Here is a 24755-nt window from a genome sequence, read left to right on the forward strand (position 1 = left end):
AAGCTGACTGGAAGCCTATTTCTCATTATTTTAAATGGGAAAAATTATAACGTGTTACATATCAGCCCTAAACCACCAACAAATTTCTTAAAAGGTAATGAAAACATAGTAAAATGTGTATAGTACATGTTATGATACAAAATGACTAAACAATGCTTGCTGATCATCAAAGAATTGACACCGTTTTTAACAGCTGCTTTGTATGCGGACATGCCTCTCATTGTACCAGCGACAGAAAAAATTACCTTTGCTGACAATACGCACTTTTTAAAGTGCATGCACGTGATTCTAACTTTCTATCAACTATATTTCTTTTCCCACATATTGCTTTTTAAAAATGTTCTATTGAGTTTTGAGTATGTAAATATATATTTCCCCCATAAAACATCATCCAAAAAATTATATATATATTTATTTGTAATCTGTATATAATATATAACGTATAATATATATTATATATAATGTATGACATATATGTAATTATTTACATATGGGCATATATATGTGTATGTATATATAGATATATATGTGTATATATATAAATCACACTATGGAGTTGGATATCAAAAACCAAGAGAGAATTCTATGAGAAAAATGTTAACTGGGGAGATGTTTGTGGCATATGGCTAGTGCTATGCTGGAGTCTGCATACAGTGCTTCATAAGAACCAATTGTTAAATTTTCAGGAATTTAGCCAGCTGACTGATATCACATTGGTAACTTGAAATTGGCCAAGGTGGGAGTATTTATACCACAAAAGTAGGCAAATGATACAAATCAGGGACTCCTCCCACCCCCAGGAGAGCAGGTTGCTAAGCATTTACCAGCTGAGTTACCACTGAGTATTCCTATACAGTATTTCATCAAATGTAAGATATCATTGGTTGTCGGGTGGATTATAGTATTATAGTAAGGATTTGCTAGGCTTATGTCATAGTAAAAATAATCCCCAAACCTCACTGGCTTACACAGTGAAAGTTTATTTCATGCTACGATGAGGTCATTCATATGCTGATAAAGTCTCCATCACCTCTTTAAAAGGCTTCGGGGTTTATTGTGCTGAGGGAAAAGTCATTTGAAAATCAAGACCTGGTTTTTATATGCTTTGATCCAGAAATAACACAAGTCACTTTCTACCAATATCCCTCTGGCCAGTACTAGTCACATGCCACAACCTCCTTTATTTATTTTTAAATTTCATTTTATTATGTTATGTTAATCACCATACTTTGAACAATCTTTTATCATGCATACCAAAGAGTAAATTATTCAAAACAAATTGGTTATTCTCTAAAACTTCGGCATATTTATTTATTTATTTAAAGATTTTATTTATTTGAGAGAGAGAGTACAAGCAGGGGGAGGAGGAGGGACAGAAGAAGAGGGAGGGGGAGGCGGAGCAAAATGGCGGAGGAGTAGGAGACCTAGATTTTGTCTGGTCTCAGGAATTCAGCTGAATAGGGATCAAACCATTCTGAACACCTACGAACTCAACAGGAGATCGAAGAAAAGAATAGCAACAACTCTGAACAGAAAAGCGACCACTTCCTGGAAGGTAGGACGTGTGGAGAAGTGAATCCGAGGCGATATTCGGGAGGATAGACGGCGGGGGAGGGGGCCTCCGTCAGCCGCTTCTGGCAAGTGATAGAGCCGCGGAGCACAAAATCGGAACTTTTAGAAGCCGGCTCCGCTGGGGGACGTCGCTCCAGCGGCTAAGCGGGGGGTGGAACCCTCGCGGGACAGTGTGGTCTCGGGACCCCCGGGGTCACAGAAAGACCGGGGGTGCCTGAGTGCGGCAGAGCTCCCAGGTATCGGAGCGGGGAAGCCGGCTACAGAGACGGAGCCGAGGCGCGGGCTCTCAGCTCGGGGTTGCCATAGACTGTGATCCGTGGCCCAGTCGGGCCACTGCTCCTCCAGCAGGGACCCAACAAGCGGCAGAGCCGGGGAGACTCCCCTTCCTTCCCAGGGAGGAGCGGCGCGGGAACACACCGCAGGGATCTGCTGGGTTTGGAGACTCCACACGGGGTCGGGTGCCAGAGACAGAAACACTTCGGTCACAGGCCGGGTGAGCACGGAGTGTGGCCGGGGACCAGGGACACGGGAGTGACTGACTGCTTTTCTCTGGGGGCGCACTGAGGAGCGGGGCCCCAAGTTATCGGCTCCTACGGGCGGAGATTGGGAGGTAACCATTTTCACTCTGGTCCTCCAAAGCTGTACCGAGAGCTTGCAGGGAACAAAAGCTCCCGAGACTGACAAGGGCGGGGCAATTCTGCCTCCGGCAAAGACATCTGGGAACCACGGCCACAGGCCCCTCCCCCAGAAAATCAGCACAAACAGCCAGCCAAGAACAAGTTTACTGATCAATGAGAACGGGAGAACTTCAGGGCTAGGGGAATACTGCACATAGAATTCATGGCTTTTTTACCATGATTCATTAGTCTTTCAAAGTTAATTTTTTTTCACTATTTTTTTTTGAATTTTTCTTTTTCCCTTTTTCAACCAACATCTTATTGATCCCTTTTTTAAAAAAACATTTTTATTTTTCATTTTTAGAGTCATATTCTATCCCTTCATAGTAGTTACCCTTATTTTTGGCATATATATATAAGTTGTACTGGCTTTAAAATTTTGAGATACAGTTTCTTTTAACAGATCAAAATACACCCTAAATCACTAGTGTATGGCTTTGTTCTAGTCTCCTGCCTGATCATATTCTCTCCCTTTTTTTCCTTTTTTAAAAAAATCTTCTTTCTTTTTTCAAACAACTTCTTATCTTATCAATTCCTTTTATAAAATCTTTTATAATTTTCACCTTTACAGTCATATTCCATCCCTTCATTGTATCAACCCTTATTTTATACATATATAAGTCTTTCTTTCTTTAAAATTTTAGGAGGTGCTTCCTTCTAACAGACCAAAATACACCCAAAATCTAGTGTGTGGCACTGATCTATGCACTAGCCTGATCATATTTGATCATATTGTTTTTTTTGTTTTGTTCTGTTTTTGTTTTTATCTTTATCTTTTTTTTTTTCTCTTTCTTTTTTCTTTCTTTCCCTTTCTTTTCCCCTGGTTTCAGGTCTTTTCTGATTTCTTTAGAGTATATTTTCTGGGGACGTTGTTAACCTGTTAGCATTTTGTTCTCTCATTCATCTATTCTCCTCTGGACAAAATGATAAGACGAAAAAAAACACCTCAACAAAAAGAACAAGAGGTAGTACCGTCTGCCAGGGACCTACTGAATACAGACATTAGTACAATGTCGGACCTAGAGTTCAGAATCATGATTTTAAAGATACTAGCTGGGCTTGAAAAAAGCATGGAAGTTATCAGAGAAACCCTTCCTGGAGAAATAAAAGAACTAAAATCTAAACAAGTTGAAATCAAAAAGGCTATTAATGAGCTGCAATAAAAAATGGGAGCACTAACTGCTAGGATAAATGAGGCAGAAGAGAGAATTAGCGATATAGAAGACTAAATGATGGAAAATAAAGAAGCTGAGAGAGAGATAAACAACTACTGGATCATGAGGGCAGAATTCGAGGGATAAGCAATACAATAAGACGAAACAACATTAGAATAATTGGGTTCCCAGAAGAAGAAGAAAGAGAGAGAGGGGCAGAAGGTATATTGGAGCAAATTATAGCAGAGAACTTGCCTAAGTGGGGAAGGAAACAGGCATCAAAATCCAGGAGGCACAGAGAACCCCTCTCAAAATCAATAAAAATAGGTTAATACCCCAACATCTAATAGTAAAACTTACAAGTCTCAGAGACAAAGAGAAAATCTTGAAAGCAGCTCGGGAGAAGAGATATGTAACCTACAATGGTAGAAATATTAGATTGGCAATAGACCTATCCACAGAGACCTGGCAGGCCAGAAAGGACTGGCATGATATCTTCAGAGCACTAAACGAGAAAAATATGCAGCCAAGAGTACTATATCCAGCAAGGCTCTCACTGAAAATAGAAGGAGAGATCAAAAGCTTCCAGGACAAACAAAAACTAAAGGAATTTGCAAACATGAAACCAGCCCTAAAAGAACTATTGAAAGGGGTCCTATAAGCAAAGAGAGAGCCAAAAAGCAGCATAGACCAGAAAGAAACACAGACAATATACAGTAACAGTCCCCTTACAGGCAATACAGTGGCACTAAATTCATATCTTTCAATAGTTATCCTGAATGTAAATGAACTAAATGCCCCAATCAAAAGACACAGGCTATCAGATTGGATTAAAAAACAAGACCCATCGATATGCTGTCTGCAAGAGACTCATTTTAGACCCAAAGACACCCCCACATTGAAAGTGAGGAGGTGGAAAACCATTTACCATGCTAATGGACACCAAAAGAAAGCTGGGGTGGCAATCCTTATATCAGACAAATTAGATTTTTAAAACAAAGACTGTAATAAGAGATGAGGAAGGACACTATATCCTACTTAAAGGGTCTATCCAACAAGAGGATCTACAATTGTAAATATCTATGCCCCTAACATGGGAGCAGCCAATTATATAAGGCAATTAATAACAAAAGCAAAGAAACACATTGACAACAATACAATAATAGTGGGGGACTTTAACACCCCTCCTCATTGAAATGGACAGATCATCTAAGCAAAAGATCAACAAGGAAATAAAGACTTTAAATGACACACTGGACCAAATGGACTTCACAGACATATTCAGAACATTCCATCCCAAAGCAATGGAATACACATTCTTCTCTAGTGCCCATGGAACATTCTCCAGAATAGATCACATCCTAGGTCACAAATCAGGTCTCAATCGGTACCAAAAGATTGGGATTATTCCCTGCATATTTTCAGACCACAATGCTTTGAAACTAGAACTCAATCACAAGAGGAAAGTTGGAAAGAACTCAAATACATGGAGGCTAAAGAGCATCCTACTAAAGAATGAATGGATCAACCAGGAAATTAAAGAAGAATTACAAATTCATGGAAATCAATGAAAATGAAAACACAACTGTTCAAAATCTTTGGGATACAGCAAAGGCAGTCCTCAGAGGAAAGTATATGGCAATATAAGCCTTTCTCTAGAAACAAGAAAGGTCTCAAATACACAACCTAACCCTATACCTAAAGGAGCTAGAGAAAAAAACAGCAAATAAAGCCTAAACCCAGCAGGAGAAGAGAAATAATAAAGATCAGAGCAGAAATCAATGAACTAGAAACCAAAAGAACAGTAGAACAGATCAACTAAACTAGGAGCTGGTGCTTTGAAAGAATTAACAAGATTGATAAACCCCTGGCCAGACTTATCAAAAAGAAAAGAGAAATGACCCAAATCAACAAAATCATGAATGAAAGAAGAGAGATCACAACCAACACCAAAGAAATACAAACAATTATAAAAACATATTATGAGCAACTCTATGCCAGCAAATTAGATAACCTGGAAGAAATGGATGCATTCCTAGAGATGTATCAACTACCAAAACTGAACCAGGAAGCAATAGGAAACCTGAACAGACCTATAACCACTAAGGAAATTGAAGCAGTCATCAAAAATCTCCCAAAAAACAAAAGCCCAGGGCCAGATGGCTTCCCAGGGGAAATCTACCAAACATTTCAAGAAGAATTAATACCTATTCTCCTCACACTGTTCCAAAAAATAGAAATGGAAGGAAAACTTCCAAACTCACTTTATGAGGCCACCATTACCTTGATCCCCAAACCAAAGACCCCATCAATAAGGAGAATTACAGACCAATATCCTTGATGAACATGGATGCAAAAATTCTCACCAAAATACTAGCCAAAAGGATCCAACAGTACATTAAAAGGATTATTCACCATGACCAAGTGGGATTTATCCCTGGGCTGCAAGGTTGGTTCAACATCCGCAAATCAATCAACGTGATACAATATATTAACAAAAGAACAAGAATCATATGATCCTCTCAATAGATACAGAAAAAGCATTTGACAAAGTACAGCATCCTTTCTTGATCAAAACCTTTCAGAGTATGGGGATAGAGGGTACATACCTCAATATCATAAAAGCCATCTATGAAAAACCTACAGCAAATAACATTCTCAATGGGGAAAAGCTGAGAGCTTTCCCCCTAAGGTCAGGAATGCGGCAGGGATGTCTACTATCAACATAGTATTAGAAGTCCTAGCCACAGCAATCAGACAACAAAAAGAAATCAAAGGCATCCAAATCGGCAAAGAGGAAGTCAAACTCTCACTCTTTGCAGATGATATGATACTTTATGTGGGAAACCCAAAAGACTCCACCCCAAAACTGCTAGAACTCATACAGGAATTCAGTAAAGTGGCAGGATATAAAATCAATGCACAGAAATCAGTGGCATTCCTATACACCAACACGACAGAAGAGAGAAAAATTAAGGAGTCGATCCCATTTACAATTGCACCCAAAACCATAAGATACCTAGGAATAAATCTAACCAAAGAGGCAAAGAATCTGTACTCAGAAAACTATAAAATACTCATGAAAGAAATTGAGGAAGACATAAAGAAATGGAAAAATGTTCCATGCTCATGGATTGGAAGAACAAATATCATTAAGATGTCAATGCTGCCTAGAGCAATCTACACATTCAAAGCAATCCCCATCAAAATACCATCCACTTTTTTCAAAGAAATGGAACAAATAATCCTAAAATTTGTATGGAACCAGAAGAGACCCTGAATAGCCAGAGGATTGTTGAAAAAAGAAAAGCAAAGCTGGCGGCATCACAATTCCGGACTTCCAGATCTACTACAAAGCTGTCATCATCAAGACAGTATGGTACTGGCACAAAAACAGACACATAGATCAATGGAACAGAAAAGAGAGCCCAGAAATGGACCCTCAACTCTATGGTCAACTCATCTTCGACAAAGCAGGAAAGAATGTCCAATGGAAAAAAGACAAGTCTCTTCAACAAATGGTGTTGGGAAAATTGGACAGCCACTTGCAGAAGAATGAAACGGGACCATTTCCTTACACCACACACAAAAACAGACTCAAAATGGATGAAAGACCTAAATGTGAGACAGGAATCCATCAAAATCCTAGAGGAGAACACAGGCAGCAACCTCTTGCACCTCAGCCGCAGCAACTTCTTCCTAGAAACATCGCCAAAGGCAAGGGAAGCAAGGGAAAAAATGAACTATTGGGCAGAAGAAGATAGCAGGAGGGGAAGAATGAGGAGTAAACTGGAGGGGGAGACGAACCATGAGATAGGATGGACTCTGAAAAACAAATGGAGGGTTCTAGAGGGGAGGAGGGTGGGGGCATGGGTTAGCCTGGTGATGGGTATTAAAGAGGGCACGTTCTGCGTGGAGCACTGCGTGTTATGCACAAACAATGAATCATGGAACACTACATCAAAAACTAATGATGTAATGTATGGTGATTAACATGACAATAAAAAAATTTAAAGAAGGGAAAAGAAAGAAGAAGAGGGCGAAGCAGACTCCCCACTGAGCAGGGAGCCCGATGCAGGACTCCGGCCCAGGACCCTGAGATCATAACCTGAGCTGAAGGGAAGATGCATAACTGATTAAGCCACCCAGGCGCCCCTAAAACTTCTGCACATTTATCACCTCGTTCTTCTGAATCACTATGGATTCAGAGTCTCTGGTATCTCTACAGAGTATAGACATCATGTCACGAAGAGCATGAGTGAGGTGGCATTTCTTAAAAGAGTGCTCCATTACAGTCTCTAATACTTGTTTCCAAACCACTGTCGCCAATTATGCAAGTTTTAATTCTGGAACTTGATAGATCCTACTGGAAGTTGTTCATGGAAGTTTTCCAGATAACAGGTTTATACTCCTACCTCAAATATTCTCAAATGACTTGTTGTCTAGAGCTGTGCAGTTGTCCAGTCCAACCCTGACAGGAACAACCGAGTCACTATACTTTCAGCAAGCTTGGTTTTGGTTGACTAATTTCTCACAGATGTGGGCAATTGTGTCATGAATGCTGCTTGGCTGAGTGTGATTGTGAGAAGCCACTGGTTGTAAGGTGCATCCTGATTTCAGAGAGGTTGAAATATAAAAAATAAGATAAATAAAAATAAGTGCGTTTTAGAATCTATTAAATATCATACTTAACTAAGGGGGGAGCTTGGACTAAAATTCAGCCTTAAAGATTTTTGAAAACTGGATGAGGAAGGAGAAAAGCACAGTGACTTCAAAGCTATAAGCAGTTGTTTTCCTTTGAAGAGATGGCAGCCGGAATTCACCTTCAGGGCAGAAATTTCTTTTATTCGGGGAAAATAATCGGAATGAGTCATTTAGGTGTTCCAACTTAAGCAAAGGCCTTGTTTTAAATTGGTGACTCTGAGTTGCTAAACATCTCTATATTATAACTCAACAATGAATGCCTGTTTTGTGATCTGAAGAATCGCATCTCTGCACATTGTATTTCCCAGAGATAAACATTTTTCTTTAAAGTGTGCATTTAGACTATACTGTGCCTGAGAAGTATCCCTTATTCACTTAGAGGTTTGTGTGCATTCTTGTTCAGAAGCAAAATCTGGAGACTGCACGAAGGATAAGCACGAAAGACCTCATGCGAGCAGACAGACCACACGAAGGAGCTCGGCCAGGCCTGGACTATCAACATCTGTGGGCGATATAAGGTTGAATAATCTAGAATGTACTGATGTTGGACTATTGTGTTTTGATGCATTACCCTACTGGGAACCATGGGGCAAGTTCACGATTCTGCTGGTCTGTCATCTTGGGAAAAGTAGTAAGATACTGGTACCAACAAGTGAAGACTGGAGAAGTTGGCCTTGAACTGAAGGGAGGAACATCTCCTTCCTGTCTCTGGAGCTTGGCTGTGGGTTTGTGTTTGGAGTTGTGGATACCTCTGGCCTGTCTCTGCGGTTGGAGTGAGCTGGGCAGGGTTGGAAACAAAATAGGCAGAGGCTCATTTTGGGTCGCCTGGGTGGCTCAGTCGTTAAGCGTCTGCCTTCGGCTCAGGTCATGGTCCTGGGGTCTTGGGATCGAGCCCTGCATGGGGCTCCCTGCTCGGTGGGAAGCCTGCTTCTCCCTCTCCCACTCCCCCTGCTTGTGTTCCCTCTCTCACTGTCTCTGTCTGTCAAATAAATAAATAAAAATCTTAAAAAAAAAAAAATAGGCAGAAACTCGGAATGAGTCTGAGCCTCCCTGAGTTCAGGGTAAGCTTAGCTGGCAGCCAAATCTAGCAGCCATACTATAGTGTACTTCTCCTCTGTTACTCCTCAACCTTCCGGTTCAGCTTGTCGATGGCATAGCCTGGTCTCTGGGGGCAGCAGCGAAATAAGGACAGGTCTGTCTCACAGCTGACATGACATGACACAGAAGAGAGTGGGGCACTTTCCCCTGAAGTCAAAGAGGTGAGAGCAGCATATTAGGAAGGAAAAGGCTTTTCCTGGAAGCCCACTCACAATAGTGAGAACCAAAGCCTGAAGTGCACGGAAGAAGATCAAAATTTTTATTTCGGGTAAGCATGAGGGGCGCCTGGGTGGCTCAGTCTGTTAAGCGTCTGCCTTTGGCTCAGGTCACGATCTCAGGGTCCTGGGATCAAGCCCCGCATCGGGCTCCCTGCTCATGCTCTCACTCTCTCAAATAAATAAATAAAATCTTAAAAAAAAAAAATAAAGTAAGCACAAATACTCAATAGCTCCATGGGACCAGGTTAGAGTAAAACAGTGCCGACCCATCTCATTTGACACTCTGGCCCCTAAGATACCCGTCTTTTACAGCCCAGGACAATACTGTGAGTTCATCATGAAAACTCCAAGTACTCAAATTTACAAGGTTAAGTAAAGTTCACACCACCATAGAGAGAGATTTTTATACAATGTGTTAATATAAAGACTATACGTAGGACATGGTAGCTTAACTCTCAGATATTTGGAAAACTTGGGTATTATGAGTGTTGATTTCCCTGAGAGACCCGGACAATCAGAGATTTGCTTATTCAATTCATGGCACTGGCATTTTAGGACATCTCAGTATTTTCCCAGAAAGCATTTGGAGACATTCCCTGTGTGTTTCTAACAATGCTCTAACAGCTCATATGAATCTAACAAGCATGAATTTATCTAAATCTTTCTTTATCCTATTTATATTTGTGGACTTCGCAACATCTTGAGGATAATGAGTTCCATATGTTTACTACCCACAGTATAAAGTAATGCCATCTTTTATTTATCTTTAAACTACTTTCATAGAATTTCAATGGGTGCCCTTGAGTTTTAGCATTCCAGGATTTGAGGATGGTCTCACTCCAGGGCCCAAGCTAGCACAGAGAGGGCTTTATGCAGATAAGAAAGAAAGCACCCCCTCTGGCACTCAATGTCGGAATGGGTGCTCTGGCTTCCAGGCAGATGTGGCCTCGTTCCAGGTTCATGGTTCACTGAGCAGAACGTGGCAGGATTTCAGGCCCAGCGTGGCCCCCGCTCTGCCCGCCCCCTCCTCACCCTGCCCTTGGCTGGGTGCCCTTGCAGCATACAACTAACTGGTATGATGGTGTGCAACAGCCCTGGGCCTCGCCACAGCTGTCCTTTAAAGATTTCACAGATTTTGGTAACAAATTCTCTAAGGTACTACCTTCCTGCCATATCTTAGTCTTCCCGTTGGTTCCCAAGTCAGAGCTATTGACCCCTCTTTCTGCCTTTCTTGGCACATGGGGCTCAGGCTGAGGAGCAGCCCGGGCACTTTCTGCCTTCTCCTCGGGACACTCCAGAGCCAATGAGGGTCCGTAGCATGCCCCTGGGCTTTGGGGCAGCTACAAAACAGAGGCCAGAGGAACAAGTCAATAACAAATGTCATTTCCAGGGTCTCAAATGGATAATGCAGAGATGATCATCTTATAATCACAGTTCAGATGAATTTGCCCTAAACTCCCTGTCTACGTGTTGCCCACATAGAGAGTTCCCAGATACTTTTCTATCCATTTTTTCAAGCTTGATGAGGTCTCTCTTCATTTTATCTCTATCAGCCCAGATGTACCACCTGTACCTGTCATTTTTCGAATTTCATTCTCTATTTTCTTTCCAAAAACATATTCAAATCCTAATACAAGAACTATCAATAAGGATAATACAACTTAAAAAAAAAATACTGAAGATCATGAGTTTATTTACCCTCTCCTTTAAAAATAAAATCTTTAGGCCAGTTCTCTACTCATCTAGCCCAGTGCCTGCCCCGGGAATTTAGGTACCCTTGGAGGAGCACGAAAACCATACCAGAGGCCTTGTCATGCGAATGAGACTGGTCCTAATCTTCAAGTGCCAGGGGTAAGATGTGCCATCAGTCTGCAACATGGATCAGCTGCAGTTACAAAGTCTGGCACAGCTGGTGTAATGCGGGCAACAATTGAATTCAGTTGCTGGTATGTGTGCGTCAGGATTTAGTGAGCACCTCCACTCTCTAATGTCCAAAGCGTTCATTATGTAATGTCCTGTCAAGTGGCAAGTCAGACGGCTCAGTTCAACCACTGGGACTCCAGTATTATCATACCTCTATTATCAGAGGTGACTGGTAAACCCTGACAAAATTCAGGGGCCCGTTGACCAAGAAGTTTCTTGAAACTCTGTGGGTGGATTCACAACACTCAATTTTTCTGTCAGTCAAGGAAAAACTGCCATCTCTTTGACGACCTACCACCAGAAAGACACTCATATTGGAGACTTTGAGTAATTGGAAACAGTGTGTGCCTCATTCAGGGAATCTATTTGGTTCTTCATATGGGCCAACTTGCAAATCAACATCCTTTGTGGGGGGCGCCCAATGAACAGGCTGCATTGGAAGCTGTCTGGAAAGCTGTAACACATCCTCTCACTTGAGAATCCATAACTCTAATGACCCCTCTGAGTTACAAGTCTCTGTGACTGATGATTTCATTGACTGGAACCTCTAGCAAAGGCAGGCAGCCTCCACCCAGAGATGCTCCTTTGGGAGTTTTGGATTCATTATCTTTATGATACAAGGATCAGGAAAACTCCTTTTGACAAAGCCTATTAGCTTGCTACTGTGCTCTTATCAAAATCGAATGCCTGACCCATGGAAACCTTGCGATTCTCTGATGTGATAGTCCTATTTTTGGGTGAGTCAACTCAGATTCAATAACTAACAAAGGGGGACAGGCCCAAAGAGCTTCACTTGTCAAGTGAAAATGGTATATTCAAGAACACAACCAGCTTGGCCTCAGCAGCTTCTAGGCTTTACATGTAAGAGTGGTACCTACTCTTTTGGGGGAAACTGTCCCCTATTGTGGCAACTGAAGCAAAGTCAGTGATTCTACAGGGCCCTTAATTCGCAGCACTTCCCCTAAATGCCTGGGTCTGATTATTCCATTAGGTGTAACCTGGTGTTGTTCACAGGACTGCCCTGCTTGTTCAATTTTAGTGCCAATGATGCAGACCCAAAATATATGAAGTTGCTCTACACATTGGCCTAAACTCAAGGCTGTTCTTATAGCTCTGGACAATACTATCCTTGAAGAACTCTGTTTTATTTTTTACTGGTTCTTGGGCCATTGTCAATGGTTTAGCCATTTGATCTGCCAGTTAGAAACTAAAGACTGGCAGATTAAAGACACCCCTTTTCAGGCCTGCAAACTGTGGGAATAAACTGTGGCTGCTAATAGAACTGTCTGGATTAAGCCCAGGCCAAGAGTCTGTTCTCTGCTAAGATTGACTGGATTCAAGTTGCTAAGCCTGTACTGCCCAGATTTCTACCATCCCTGCCTGGATCCATCACCACACTAGACATGGAAACACATCTACCTTCACAGAGCGGGCAGAAATTAAAGGCCTCTATGTTTCTGATGCAGAGGCTACAGCTGCCTGCCAGACTTGGAACTCCTGCCAAAAGTTGACTCATTTGTCTTGTAATGAGGGAGGACACATCACCTGGGCATCAACCCTACCCACTCCTGGCAGACTGACTACATGTGACCTTTCATTCCCTCTCAGACCCACCCACAGGACCCCGCTTCTATGGATACTTTTGCAGGCGATGGTGTTTCTGTTCTAGTCTGGTCAGCCAATTCTGGCCACACTGCTATGACCCTTGAAACCAATTTATGTCAAATTTTTGGCTGTCTGCACCATCTGCAGTCTGACTGTGGTGTGCCTTTTATCACAAGCCAGTCAACAGTGAGCTGATAGTCAAGGCATTTGATGGACATTTCATGCTCCCTGCCATCCTGCATCTGCCATTGTTGAGCATTGGAATGGCTCAATGATGCCTCCCACTCAACCTCCTTCATCTCTTCCTGGTCCCCACACATTAGGATGACAGTTTGATCACTGAACACAACTCTCCCCGGAAGGAGATCATTTTCTCTCAGCTGCTGCCTGGGTAATGATTAGGATGCAAGGGGTTGAAAGTTATATATCCCAATTAGAAAATTTAGGACTCCATTCTGGCCATTCCCAGTTAAGATACTTTTACTTTTCTCCTAATGGCAACCCCAGGCCAGCCTGGTTGGTTCACCTACTATTGCTGTAAATAATAAACTGTCTTTTGTCTCCGATTTCTTATTTTCTTATTTCTTCTACTAGAATAAATGAAATTATAGCAGGCAAACTTGTTAGCTTGCAAGTAGGGTACAGTACCAGACTCTGCCTAGTTCTTAACTCTATCCCTACACTGAACAGCAGTCTGGATTGTGAATTAACACTCACAGCATAGAGCTCTAAGGAACTAATGCTTGCTTTTTTACCTTTCTGCCTAGCATTGTCAAACTGATAGTGTTAACTCTGTTACCTGCTCTTACGGACTCAGCAAGATTATGCTAAGAACATTTTGACAAAAAAAAAAAAAAATGAAAATGAGTGGGATTCGAGGACTATGTGTTTCCTTTATATTACCATGCAGGGGAAGAAACTGTGTATTTTCTTTGCCAGTTGCCATCACACTTAATAGAGTCCAGAGTGTGATTATCTGTATGAGAGTGTGCGTCTTAATGACCTTTCCTCAGTGGTGACACAATGTGTACAACAAAGAATCTAATTACAGTAAAGATTGTATGCAGCTCAAGTCAGGGTGGCCTAATTGAATCGTTAATGTCGGTGTTGATAGCCATGAATATGTTTAAAGAATTTGTTGTGAAAGCTCCTCTTCGGTTTACTATTGTGATGCAGGCTCCACGCAGTGAGACTGCGGTTCAGGGCTCGCGCTGTGCGCCTGTGTGAGTGTACGTGCACGGGCGCGTGTTCCCCTTCAGAACACTTTAATGCACTCAACCCCAGGAAAAGGGAAAGAGCTGTTTTCTCATTTACTAAGAAAGGTTTCTGCAATTACCATAAAGCACAACCTCAAAAGGTCTTTATGTTAGTGTGTGACAGTTTCCACACATAGTGCTTCACGTTTTCAGATGTGTGATGGTTGTTTGCAGAAACTTCATGAAGCTGAGGGGTCTGGAGACTGAAGATGTGCAAAGATAACCCTGGAAATGCTCATGGGCAACTGGACTATTGTACATGACTGCAGTTAGGGAATTTGTGCATGATTCAATAAACATTTATTGAGTGCCTACTATCTGCAGGTGTTGTGCTAGACACTAAGAATACACATGATGAGGGAAGCCTGGGTGGCTCAGTCGTTAAGCATCTGCCTTCGGCTCAGGTCATGATCCCAGGATCCTGGGATCGGGCCCCGCATCGGGCTCCTTGCTCGGCGGGAAGCCTGCTTCTCCCTCTCCGACTCCCCTTGCTTGTGTTCCCTCTCTTGCTATCTCTCTGTCAAATAAATAAATAAAATCTTAAAAAAAAAAAAGAATACACATGTTGAGGGAGCAGAAGGTTAGCTGAAGACAAAGCATAAGCCGACACCCTGCAACCTCCCCCACCCCCCACTCCTGGGTGGGACAAGTGTGACATTCTTCCAGGAGTCTCCCAACTATCTTAATATTAATACCTTGCTAGAGGGGAAAACAACCTTAACTTGACAACCACGAGGCCTCCGATATCTTGTAGGTCCTCTTTAGCATTATCTTGTTGTTCCTCTTTAGCAGTATCCTGAGAGTCCTCTTTAACATATGAAAATCCTTTTGAAACCTCCCTTTTCCTTACTTCCCCCAACTCCCGAGTTGAGTATATAATCACCGCTCTTCAAGACCCCTGGTGCCGCGGCTCTTTCTGCCCACAGGTCCTCTCCCTGTGCTTTAATAAAGCCACCATTTTTCACCAAAGTCGTCTCAAGAATTGGTCGTTGGCTCCGGACCTCACCCCACCGAACCTCTCACCTAAATTCCAAAACCCCATCACACAGAGGCTAAAATGTTTGCCCATGGAAAGCTTTCGGTCTAGTGGAGGCGCCACGAAAAGGCTTCTAAACCAATAGTTACTCTACGTGTGAATGTGTATACAAGATTTTAAATGGGAATACAGAGGAGGAAATGATTAATCCTACCTGAGGTTAAAAAAGAAAATTGAGGGGCGCCTGGGTGGCTCAGTCATTATGCGTCTGCCTTCGGCTCAGGTCATGATCCCAGGGTCCTAGGATCGAGCCCCGCATCGGGCTCCCTGCTCAGCGGGGAGCCTGCTTCTCCCTCTCCCACTCCCCCTGCTTGTGTTCCCTCTCTCACTCTCTCTCTGCCAAATAAATAAATGAAATCTTTAAAAGAAAAAATTTAGAAAAATAAAGAAAATTGAGAGTGGAAAGTGGTTTTGAGGTCCACTGCTGTGTTTGGGAGTGTTGGAATTTTTATGGAATTTCAGCTCAACCATTTAACAACCTCTTATTAGTTACATGACGGAGTAAGAAATTTAACCTTGTTAAATCTGGTTTCTTTATTGTTAAAATAGGAATGATAGTATTGATGTCGTTTTTGGAGTGTTATTGGGAGTGGTGAGGTCCGGAGCCAACGGCCAAGAAAAAATTCCTCAGATGTCTTTGGTACAAAAAAGGTGGTTTGATTTAAGCTTGGGCACAGGACCCATGGGCAGAAAGAGCTGCTGCCCTGGGGTTGTGAGAGGTGGCTGATTATATACTGGAGAGTTGGGGAGGTAAGGAAAAAGGGAGGTGTCCAAAAGAACTTTCATATGCTAAAGAAGACTCTCAGGATACCGGAGGCCTTGCTATTGTCAAACTAAGGTTGTTTTTCCTTCTAGTAAGACATGAACATTAAGAAAGTTGGGAGTTTCCGGGAGGAATGTCACGTGTATCCCACCCAGGGGGGTTGGGAGTCAGGAGTGGGTTGCTCGTCGTCAGCTTGTACTTTGTCCTCAGCTTGCCTTCTGCTGTCTCATCAGTGTCACCATACTGGATTATGAGGATCAAAGGAAAGAACCAATCTAAAGTGTTCACATAGTAAGTGCTCCCTACACGTTAGTCTCCCTTCCCTCTGACCTTTCAATCCTTATCCCTGTATTAAGCAATGTAGAAAAGCCAAATGACTCGTTTACTGAGGGTGATCACTTGGTCATTCTTTCAGGGACCTGTGGCAGATTCCAGAGTATTTTGGTTTGAAAGCCAAATAACTGAGTGAGTATGAGAAGAGGAGAAACAACAACAACACTTTTTATGGGTTACTTTACATAATTCTTTTTTATAATCCTCAAAAAAACCCTGTAAGGGAGGTCATGTTTCCCCTATATTGGAGACTATTTTCTGGCCTACTGTAATATTTTGTATTACTTAATTCATTTTGTTTTGTGTATGTGTTACCCTTCATACCCTTAAGAAGGGCTTTTTTTTTTTAATTAGTGAGGGTCCCAAATTCAGGTACACCGCAAGCAGATGAGAAGAGCCGACTGTAGCCACCCAGTACACATACGAGGCCTCAGGTATACATGTGCTCAGTTAGCTGAGAGTTTGGTATATTTTCTATATATGTGGAGTATATACATACTTCTTCATTAAGAGTAATTAATGATTAATTTACATCAAAATGAAAGTTGCTTTAAAATAACAGGTAAAGAAAACAAGTCTAGGTTACCTTTTGGCTTCTTTTTTATCAGCATATTACAAACTTAATGTTATCCAGAGTTCCTGATTGGAATGTTCCGTTTTTTTTGAGAGACAGAGAGTGAGTGAGAGAGAGTACAAACTGGAGGAGGGGCAGAGGCAGAGGGAGAAGCAGGCTTCCCGCTGAGCAGAGAGTTGGGACAAGGGGCTCGATCCCAGGACCCTGGGATCATGGCCTGAGCTGAAGGCAGTCGCTTAACCAACTGAGCCACCCAGGAGCCCCTGGAATGTTCCTTCATCTCTGACCCTGAATCTTAGCTGGAGGCCAGAACTCTCCCAAGGGTCAGGTATGGCCCTAGGGATTTGGAGTAGATTTACAGTATCAAAATAATTTTTCTTTCCGTTGGCTATGCTTTCTTCCTATATCAGACAGGAGGGCACTGAGGAGAAGACACTAGCTTATCTTTTTTTTTTTAAAGATTTTTTATTTTATTTATTTATTTGAGAGAGAGAGAGAGAATGAGAGATAGAGAGCACGAGAGGGAAGAGGGTCAGAGGGAGAAGCAGACTCCCTGCCAAGCAGGGAGCCCGATGTGGGACTCGATCCCGGGACTCCAGGATCATGGCCTGAGCCGAAGGCAGTCACTTAACCAACTGAGCCACCCAGGCGCCCCTAGCTTATCTTTTTTAAAATCCCTGATCAACCCCAAAGACTCTATGCCCTAGTTTCTCTGCTGTCAGTGTTTCTTTTTGGCTTTTCCAAAGCTCCTCATATTATCTAGGGTATGGAATAAGCAGTTCTAACCAAAAGACTAAATACAGCATAGTTCTAAAAAGAAAGTTTCTTTTTCTCGTGCTATAGACTAAAGGGGAACACTGAGGCCAGCCAGAGGGCTGTCCCATGAGGTCATTCAGGGAAGTCTGTCTCTCCATCTTGTTGCTCTACCATGCCCTGGAGGGGAGTGTAGAAAAAGTCTTACCAGGTGGCTGTGTCCTCAAGGACATCATCTAGACAGTGCATATATTAGTTCATTTCCCCACGGCCTGAATTTGGTCACAAGGCCATTCCTAGTAGCAAGGGAACCTGAGAAATGTGGTTGATAACCTAATGGCCATGTGTTTAGCTAGAACTCAAGGAGTTCTAGTACAAAAACAGCGGAGAAAGGATACTGAGAGATAGCAATCTCAGGCACACTCCATAAGACAAAAGTGGAAAGAGATGAGTAGCTGTGTAATAGAAGAGCAGAAACTCTCCCTCTCCCTTTTTTTGGTCCCCCACCAGGAAGTATTTTTCCGTTTTGAAGCTTTCAGTACCTCTCCCCCACTACCAGCCCTATGCAGCAGCTTCTAGCCGCATCCTCAACAGCAAGCACCCTGACTGGCCTCCCTGTCTCTCCCCTTGCCTCCTGCAAATGCACTGTTAACACAAATCAGCAGAACCTCTATCAGATGTCAACTAGACAATATCACTTCTTTACTTAGAACTCACCAAAAACCTCTCCTTGCAATGAGAATCAAATCTAAACTCAGTACCGTGGGCTGGAAGACTGCCCTCCTGGCCTCTGCTCACTTCTTTTCCTTCTCTGTACTCTGCCACTGTCTTGTTGTTGTTGTTCCTTGAATATTCTAAACTTGTTCTCATCTTGGTTCCTCCCTTCTTGCTGTTCCTTCTGCTTGAAGCCGCATCTTCACAAAGTTGTCTCCTTCTAATATTCAGGCTTCAACCCAAATGTGACCGCTTTAGTGAGGTCCTCCATGAGCATTCCAGCTGAAGCCCTCCACTCCCAGTGGAGTGTGCCATTGACCAAAAACATCTTCATAACATGCATCATAACCGCTATTAATTATTTATTTACATGTTTATAGTATATAAGCTCCTGGGGATGGGACACTGTTCACCACTGTATCCAGAACTCCTAGCAGGTGGCTATGAACACATAGCAGGCAGTCTGTGAATATCTATTAGCTGACAGGTTTGATCTCTGTAAAATAGTAAAACTATTTCTCTAGCAGCTATTAGTATGGTCTTTTTTTTTTTTTAAGATTTTATTTATTTATTTGATAGAGAGAGACACAGCCAGAGAGGGATCACAAGCAGCGGGAGTGGGAGGGAGAAGCAGGCTTCCCGCCGAGCAGGGAGCCTGATGCGGGGTTCGATCCCAGGAGCCTGGGATCATGACCTGAGTCGAAGGCAGACGCTTAACAACTGTGCCACCCAGGCGCCCCTATTAGTATAGGTCCTTGCACATTGTAGGTATCCAGTAAATTTTTATTAAATGAATAGGCCTAGCTACAAATCTAGTGAATCAGAAACAGGAGTGTCATTTGAAAAGGCTTTACATAAATATTTTGTTTTTAGTGAACACTTTTCTAAATATTAAGGAATTCAATAAGCTTTGTAAAATATACAGATAAGTATAAAGGAAAGTCTTACCACTGAAAGAAAATCATTGTTAACACCTTGGTAAATACCTATATAGATTTTTTTCCTATATGTGTGCACACACACAATTTTTAAAAAAATTGGTATCATACCATATACTGGCATACCTTGTTTTTCACTTTATTGCGCTTCTCAGATACTGCATTTTTTACAAATTGAAGGTCTGTGGCAACTCTGCACTGAGCAAACCTATTGGCACCATTTTTCCAAAAGCATTTGTTCACTTTGTGTCCTTGTCACATCTTGGCAACTCTTGGAATATCTCAAACTTTTCCATTAATATAAGAAATATATGTCATGGTGAACTGTGATCAGTGATCGTATGTTACTATTATAATTCTTTTGGAGCACCACCAACCGTGCCCATATAATAGTGAACTTAATTACCGAATTTTGTGTGTATTCTGACTGCTCCACTGACCAGCTGTTCCACCATCTCTCCCTCTCCTCAGGCCTCCCTACTCCTGGAGGCACAACAAATATTGAAATTAGGCCAATCAATAACCCTATAATGGCTTCTAAGTTTTTAATTGAAAGGAAGAGTTGCACATTTCTCACTTTAAATCAAAAGCTAGAAATGATTTATCTTAATGATGAAGTCATGCCAAAAGCTGAGATAGGCTGAAAGCGAGGCCTCTTGTGCCAGTTCACCAAGTTGTGAATGTAAAGGAAAAGTCCTGGAAGGAAATTAAAAGTGCTACTCCTGTGAACACATGAATAAGAAAGTGAAATAGCCTGATTGCTCATCTGGAGAAAGTTTTAGTGGTCTGGATAGAAGATCAGCCACAACATTCCCTTGAGCCAACGTCTAACCCAGAGCAAGACCCTCACTCTCTTCAATTCTAGAAAGGCTGAGAGAGGTGAAGAGGCTGCAGAAGAAAAGTCTGAAGCTAGCTCAGGTTGGTTTCTGAGGTTGGAGGAAAGAAGCCGTCTCCATAACATAAAAGTGCAAGGTGAAGGAGCAAGTACTGATGTAGAAGCTGCAGCAAGTTCTCCAGAAGATCCAGCTAAGAGAACTGATGAAGGTGGTTACACTAAGCGATAGATTTTATATGTAAATGAAACAGCCTTACAGTGAAGGAAGATGCCATCTAGGACTTGCACAGCTAGAGAGAAGTCAATGCCTGCCTTCAAAGGACAAAGGACAGGCTGACTCTCTTGTTAAGGGCTAATGCAGCTGGGTGACTTGAAGTTGAAGCCAATGCTCATTGACCATTCTGAAAATCCCAGGGCCCTTAAGAATTATGACAAATCTACTCTGCCTGTGCTCTATAAATGGAACAACAGAGCCTGGATGAGGGTACATCTGTTTACGACATAATCTACTGAATATTTTAAGCACAGCTCAGAAAAGAAGATTCCTTTCCAAATAATCCTGCTCATTGACAATGCACCTGCTCACCCAAGAGCTTACATGGAGATGTACCATGAGATTAATGTTGTTTTCATGCCTGTTAACACCAACACCCATTCTGCAGCCCATGGATCAAGGAGTAATTTTGACTTTCAAGTCTTATTATTTAAGAAATACATTTCATAAGGTTATAGCTACCATAGATAGTGATTCCTCTGATGGATCTGGGCAAAGTAAATTGAAAACTTTCTGGAAAGGGTTCACCATTCTAGATGCCAGTAAGCACAATTCATGATTCACGGGCAGAGGTCAAAATATCAATATTAACAGGAGTTTAGAAGAAGTTGATTCCAACCCTCATGGATGACTTTGAGGGGTTCAAGACTTGAGTTGAGGGAGTAGCTGCAGATGTGGTGGAAATACCAAGAGAACTAGAATTAGAAGCAGAGCATGAAGATGGGACTGAATTGCTGGCAATCTCATGATCAAACTTGAATGGATGAGGAGTTGCTTCTTATTGATAAGCAAAGAAAGTAGTTTCTTGAGATGAACCTACTCCTGGTGAAGATGCCATCAAGACTGTTGAGATGACAACAAAAGATTTAGAATACTCCATAAACTTAGTTGATAAAGCAGCAGTAGGGTTTGAGAGGAATAACTCCAATTTGGAAGAAAGTTCTACCTCGGGTAAAATGCTGTCAAACAGCATCACAGGATACAGAGAAATTGTTCATGAAAAGAAGAGTCAATCAATGCATCAGACTTCACTGTTGTCTTATTTTAAGAAATTTCAACAGTTATCCCAACCTTCAGCAACCACCACCTTGATCAGTCAGCAGCCACCAACCTCGAGGCAAGAATTTCCAAGAGCAAAAAAGACTGTGACTCCTTGAAAGCACAGATGATGGGATGGTTAGCATTTTCTAGCAATCAAATGTATTTTTTAAAGATTTATTTATTTATTTGAGAGTGATCATGAGCGGGGGTGGGGGTGGGGCAGAGGGAGAGGGAGAGAAGCAGACTCCCGGCAGAGCACACAGCCTAGGCAGGGCTGGATCCCATGTCCCCGAGATCATGACCTGAGCCAAAATCAAGAGTCAGATGCTTAACTGACTGAGCCACCCAGGTGCCACGCAATAAATATTTTTTAATTAAAGTATATGTGCTGTTTTTTAAGACATAATGCTATTGCACACTTAAGAGACTACAGTATAGTGTAAATATAACTTGTATATACACTGGGAAATCAAAAAATTCAATTTACTTGCTTTATTGCCATAGTTGCTTTATTGAGGTGATCTGGAACGCAAATCACAATATCTCCAATGTATGCCTATATGCAGTTTATTTATTTTTAGCTATGAGATGTATTTATTTTAATTTTTTAAATTTAAGTATAGTTAACAGTGTTATATTAGTTTCAGATGTATGATACGATTCAACCATTCTACACATTTCTTAGTGCTCATCAAGGTAAGTGTACTGTCAATCCCCTTCATCTATTTCGCCCATCCTCCCACCTACCTCCCGTCTGGCAATCATCAATTTGTTCTTTGCATTTGAGTCTAGGTTTTTTGTTTTGTTTTGTTTTGTCTCTGCTTACATGCAGTTTAAATAGAAAACTTGCCAGGTATACTCACAAGAAATAATGCTTCTTTTATTTATTTATTTTTTTTACATTAGATGGGTAATGTGCCCAGGTCGTAACAAGGTCTGAGGGAGTCACATGTCACAGAATGCCCTGGACAGCCAATCACAACGTTTATGAGCTACAAAAGGTCTCGAAATACTGCCTAAAGTATGAGGGTGAACATTAAGATAAATTAGATGGCGTGCTTTAGTTACGTTTCAGGTGGTGACTAGAGAACGCACAGAGTAAGTTTTGCATGGACACATCTATTAGCTGGCAGACCCATGCCCCATGCTAGGGGCTCTTTGCAGAGTGGGGGAGAAAGGAATTCTCTAGAAAAGTTTGTCAAGCCCGAGATGCTGCTTATGTTTATTTAGAACTAACTCTTCTTCCTTTCCAAAGAAGAGCATTGATTGCTTTTCTTTTCATCTTTCCTATCAAAAGATGGGAAATATCACCAGAAGAAAACGATCAAGATTTATTTTTACTTTCGTCGCAAACAAGTATATAATGCAAGCCCCCATGATGGAACTGTATAGCTGTGGCTATGCCACCAAAGTATCAGGGATGCTGTCTTTCGGGGGGGCGAGGGAAAACGACTAGAGTTGGGAATCTGGTATGTGGAAGTATATGAATATACAAACGACATTTATGGATCCAGAGATACCCATCCACCTATAAGTACAGCTAGTTGCCATCAAGTCACTAAGCATAAAAACTGTTGTGGGTGTTTACAACTTTTTTAAAAAAGGCGTATTTGTGTTAAAAATATGTTTTCTGGGCGCCTGGGTGGCTCAGTTGGTTAAGCGACTGCCTTTGGCTCAGGTCATGATCCTGGAGTCCCGGGATCGAGTCCCGCATCGGGCTCCCTGCTCAGCAGGGAGTCTGCTTCTCCCTCTGACCCTCTTCCCTCTGGTGCTCTCTATCTCTCATTCTCTCTCTCTCTCAAATAAATAAATAAAATCTTTAAAAAAAATGTTTTCTAATTTCCCAAATAGTCTGTGTAAGAAGATGGGAAATTTGGGTGAAAAGATAAGAGTGGGGAAGGAAAGTACTAGAAAAAAATTGGAAACACATGCATATAAACATCACAGTCTTTTGTGTTTCCGGCCTTTTACATATATGGAAGAAGGTGTGTGTTGTGTTTCCAGATCTGACTTAGCCCAGCAACCAGTATGAGTTTGGCCAAGTCGCTTCCCCTCCTTGAGCCTTTGTTTCTGTATCACCAAAATAAAAGAGGAGAGGAAAAAGAAGCAAGAAGCTGGCACTAGCATAGGATGCAGCTCCCCTAAGCAGTACTGAGAGTCCCATCCAGCCCAGCACTTTATGATCATTACTATGAGTATGTTAATTGTGTTATTTCGCACAGATTAATTATATGGGTTATTACTATTGTTTCTCTTGCCTGTTTGTTTGTTTGAAGGATGTTGGTAGGTAGTTTTGCTAAATGGTGCTTTACTTGGTTAAATTTCCTGTGAGATCTCTACCAACATGACTGACACTTCTAGAAGTTACCAGTTGTATCTGAAAGCCTCTGATGCTGGTGGAAGTTTTAGTTAAGCCAAAACCCTCCTCAAGTGGGTTTACTATGGGTGCTCACTGTTCACAAAGGGGGTGGTTGGTGACTTGCCTCAAGAAGATTGTGGTGAAGAACACAGTCACTTCAGACCTGTGGCCAGTGAGACAGGGGCCTAGATGAGGAAACAGTAGTGTGCAGTATGGTGTTGAAGAAAGAAAAGATCCCTATGTTGCCACAAGTGATCGGTGGTATGTGAAAATTAAATTATGCCGAAGTCCTCTAAATCTTGTGAATACTAAACAATTCATTACTAGCCACAAAATGACTTTTGAGAAAGGAAATACGCTACCTGAAAATGTCCTGCTGTCTTGGACAAGGGCTTGGACGACGAGAAGGAAAAACCGACACCTAACCAAAAGGAATAGCATAAAGAATGCCCATGTGTCAGTCACCGTTAAAACACAGTTAAAACCTTTCATGACAGAAGGAAGGACCGCATAGAGATGACCCATACAGTAGTCAGAATCGCCGGCTAAGGCTCAGCCACGACTCTAAAACCTAAGAATAAAATCAACAATCCCTCTAATTGTTTATCACAATGCTTCCTTTAGAAATTTTACTTGAGGAGTTGGGGTGGAGCAAAGAATAAAAAAATCCTTTCTGAGCCTGCCTCACATCTAGTTTGAAAGTAGAATTTCTTTACTGGAACTGCTGATCTGTAAGGCCACCAGTTTATGTGGGTTTCAAAGGGCTCTTAGAGTTCAAGTATGGATGTGTTCTGTTCGTGTGCCAGTACCGTGCGCATACACATGCACACCCGCCCCGTTTATATCTCCAGGCCAGGGTTTCTCAATCTCTGAACTATTGATATTTTGGGTCAGTGAATTCTTTATTCTGGGGCTGTCCTGTGTATTG

General features: G+C 41.9%; 1 protein-coding gene and 1 non-coding gene across 2 annotated transcripts in view; both read right to left on the reverse strand.

Moving 5' to 3' along the window:
• The window catches only part of NEMP2 (nuclear envelope integral membrane protein 2), a 157204-nt gene that overhangs the window by 98329 nt on the left and 34120 nt on the right, over positions 1-24755 (reverse strand). The window lies entirely within an intron of this gene.
• On the reverse strand, positions 22369-22472 carry LOC113921212. The gene has a single exon (XR_003519607.1). It is a non-coding gene; the product is annotated as a small nucleolar RNA U13 (small nucleolar RNA).

Source organism: Zalophus californianus, chromosome 3 (assembly GCF_009762305.2).
Source record: "Zalophus californianus isolate mZalCal1 chromosome 3, mZalCal1.pri.v2, whole genome shotgun sequence".
Lineage (NCBI taxonomy): Eukaryota > Metazoa > Chordata > Mammalia > Carnivora > Otariidae > Zalophus > Zalophus californianus.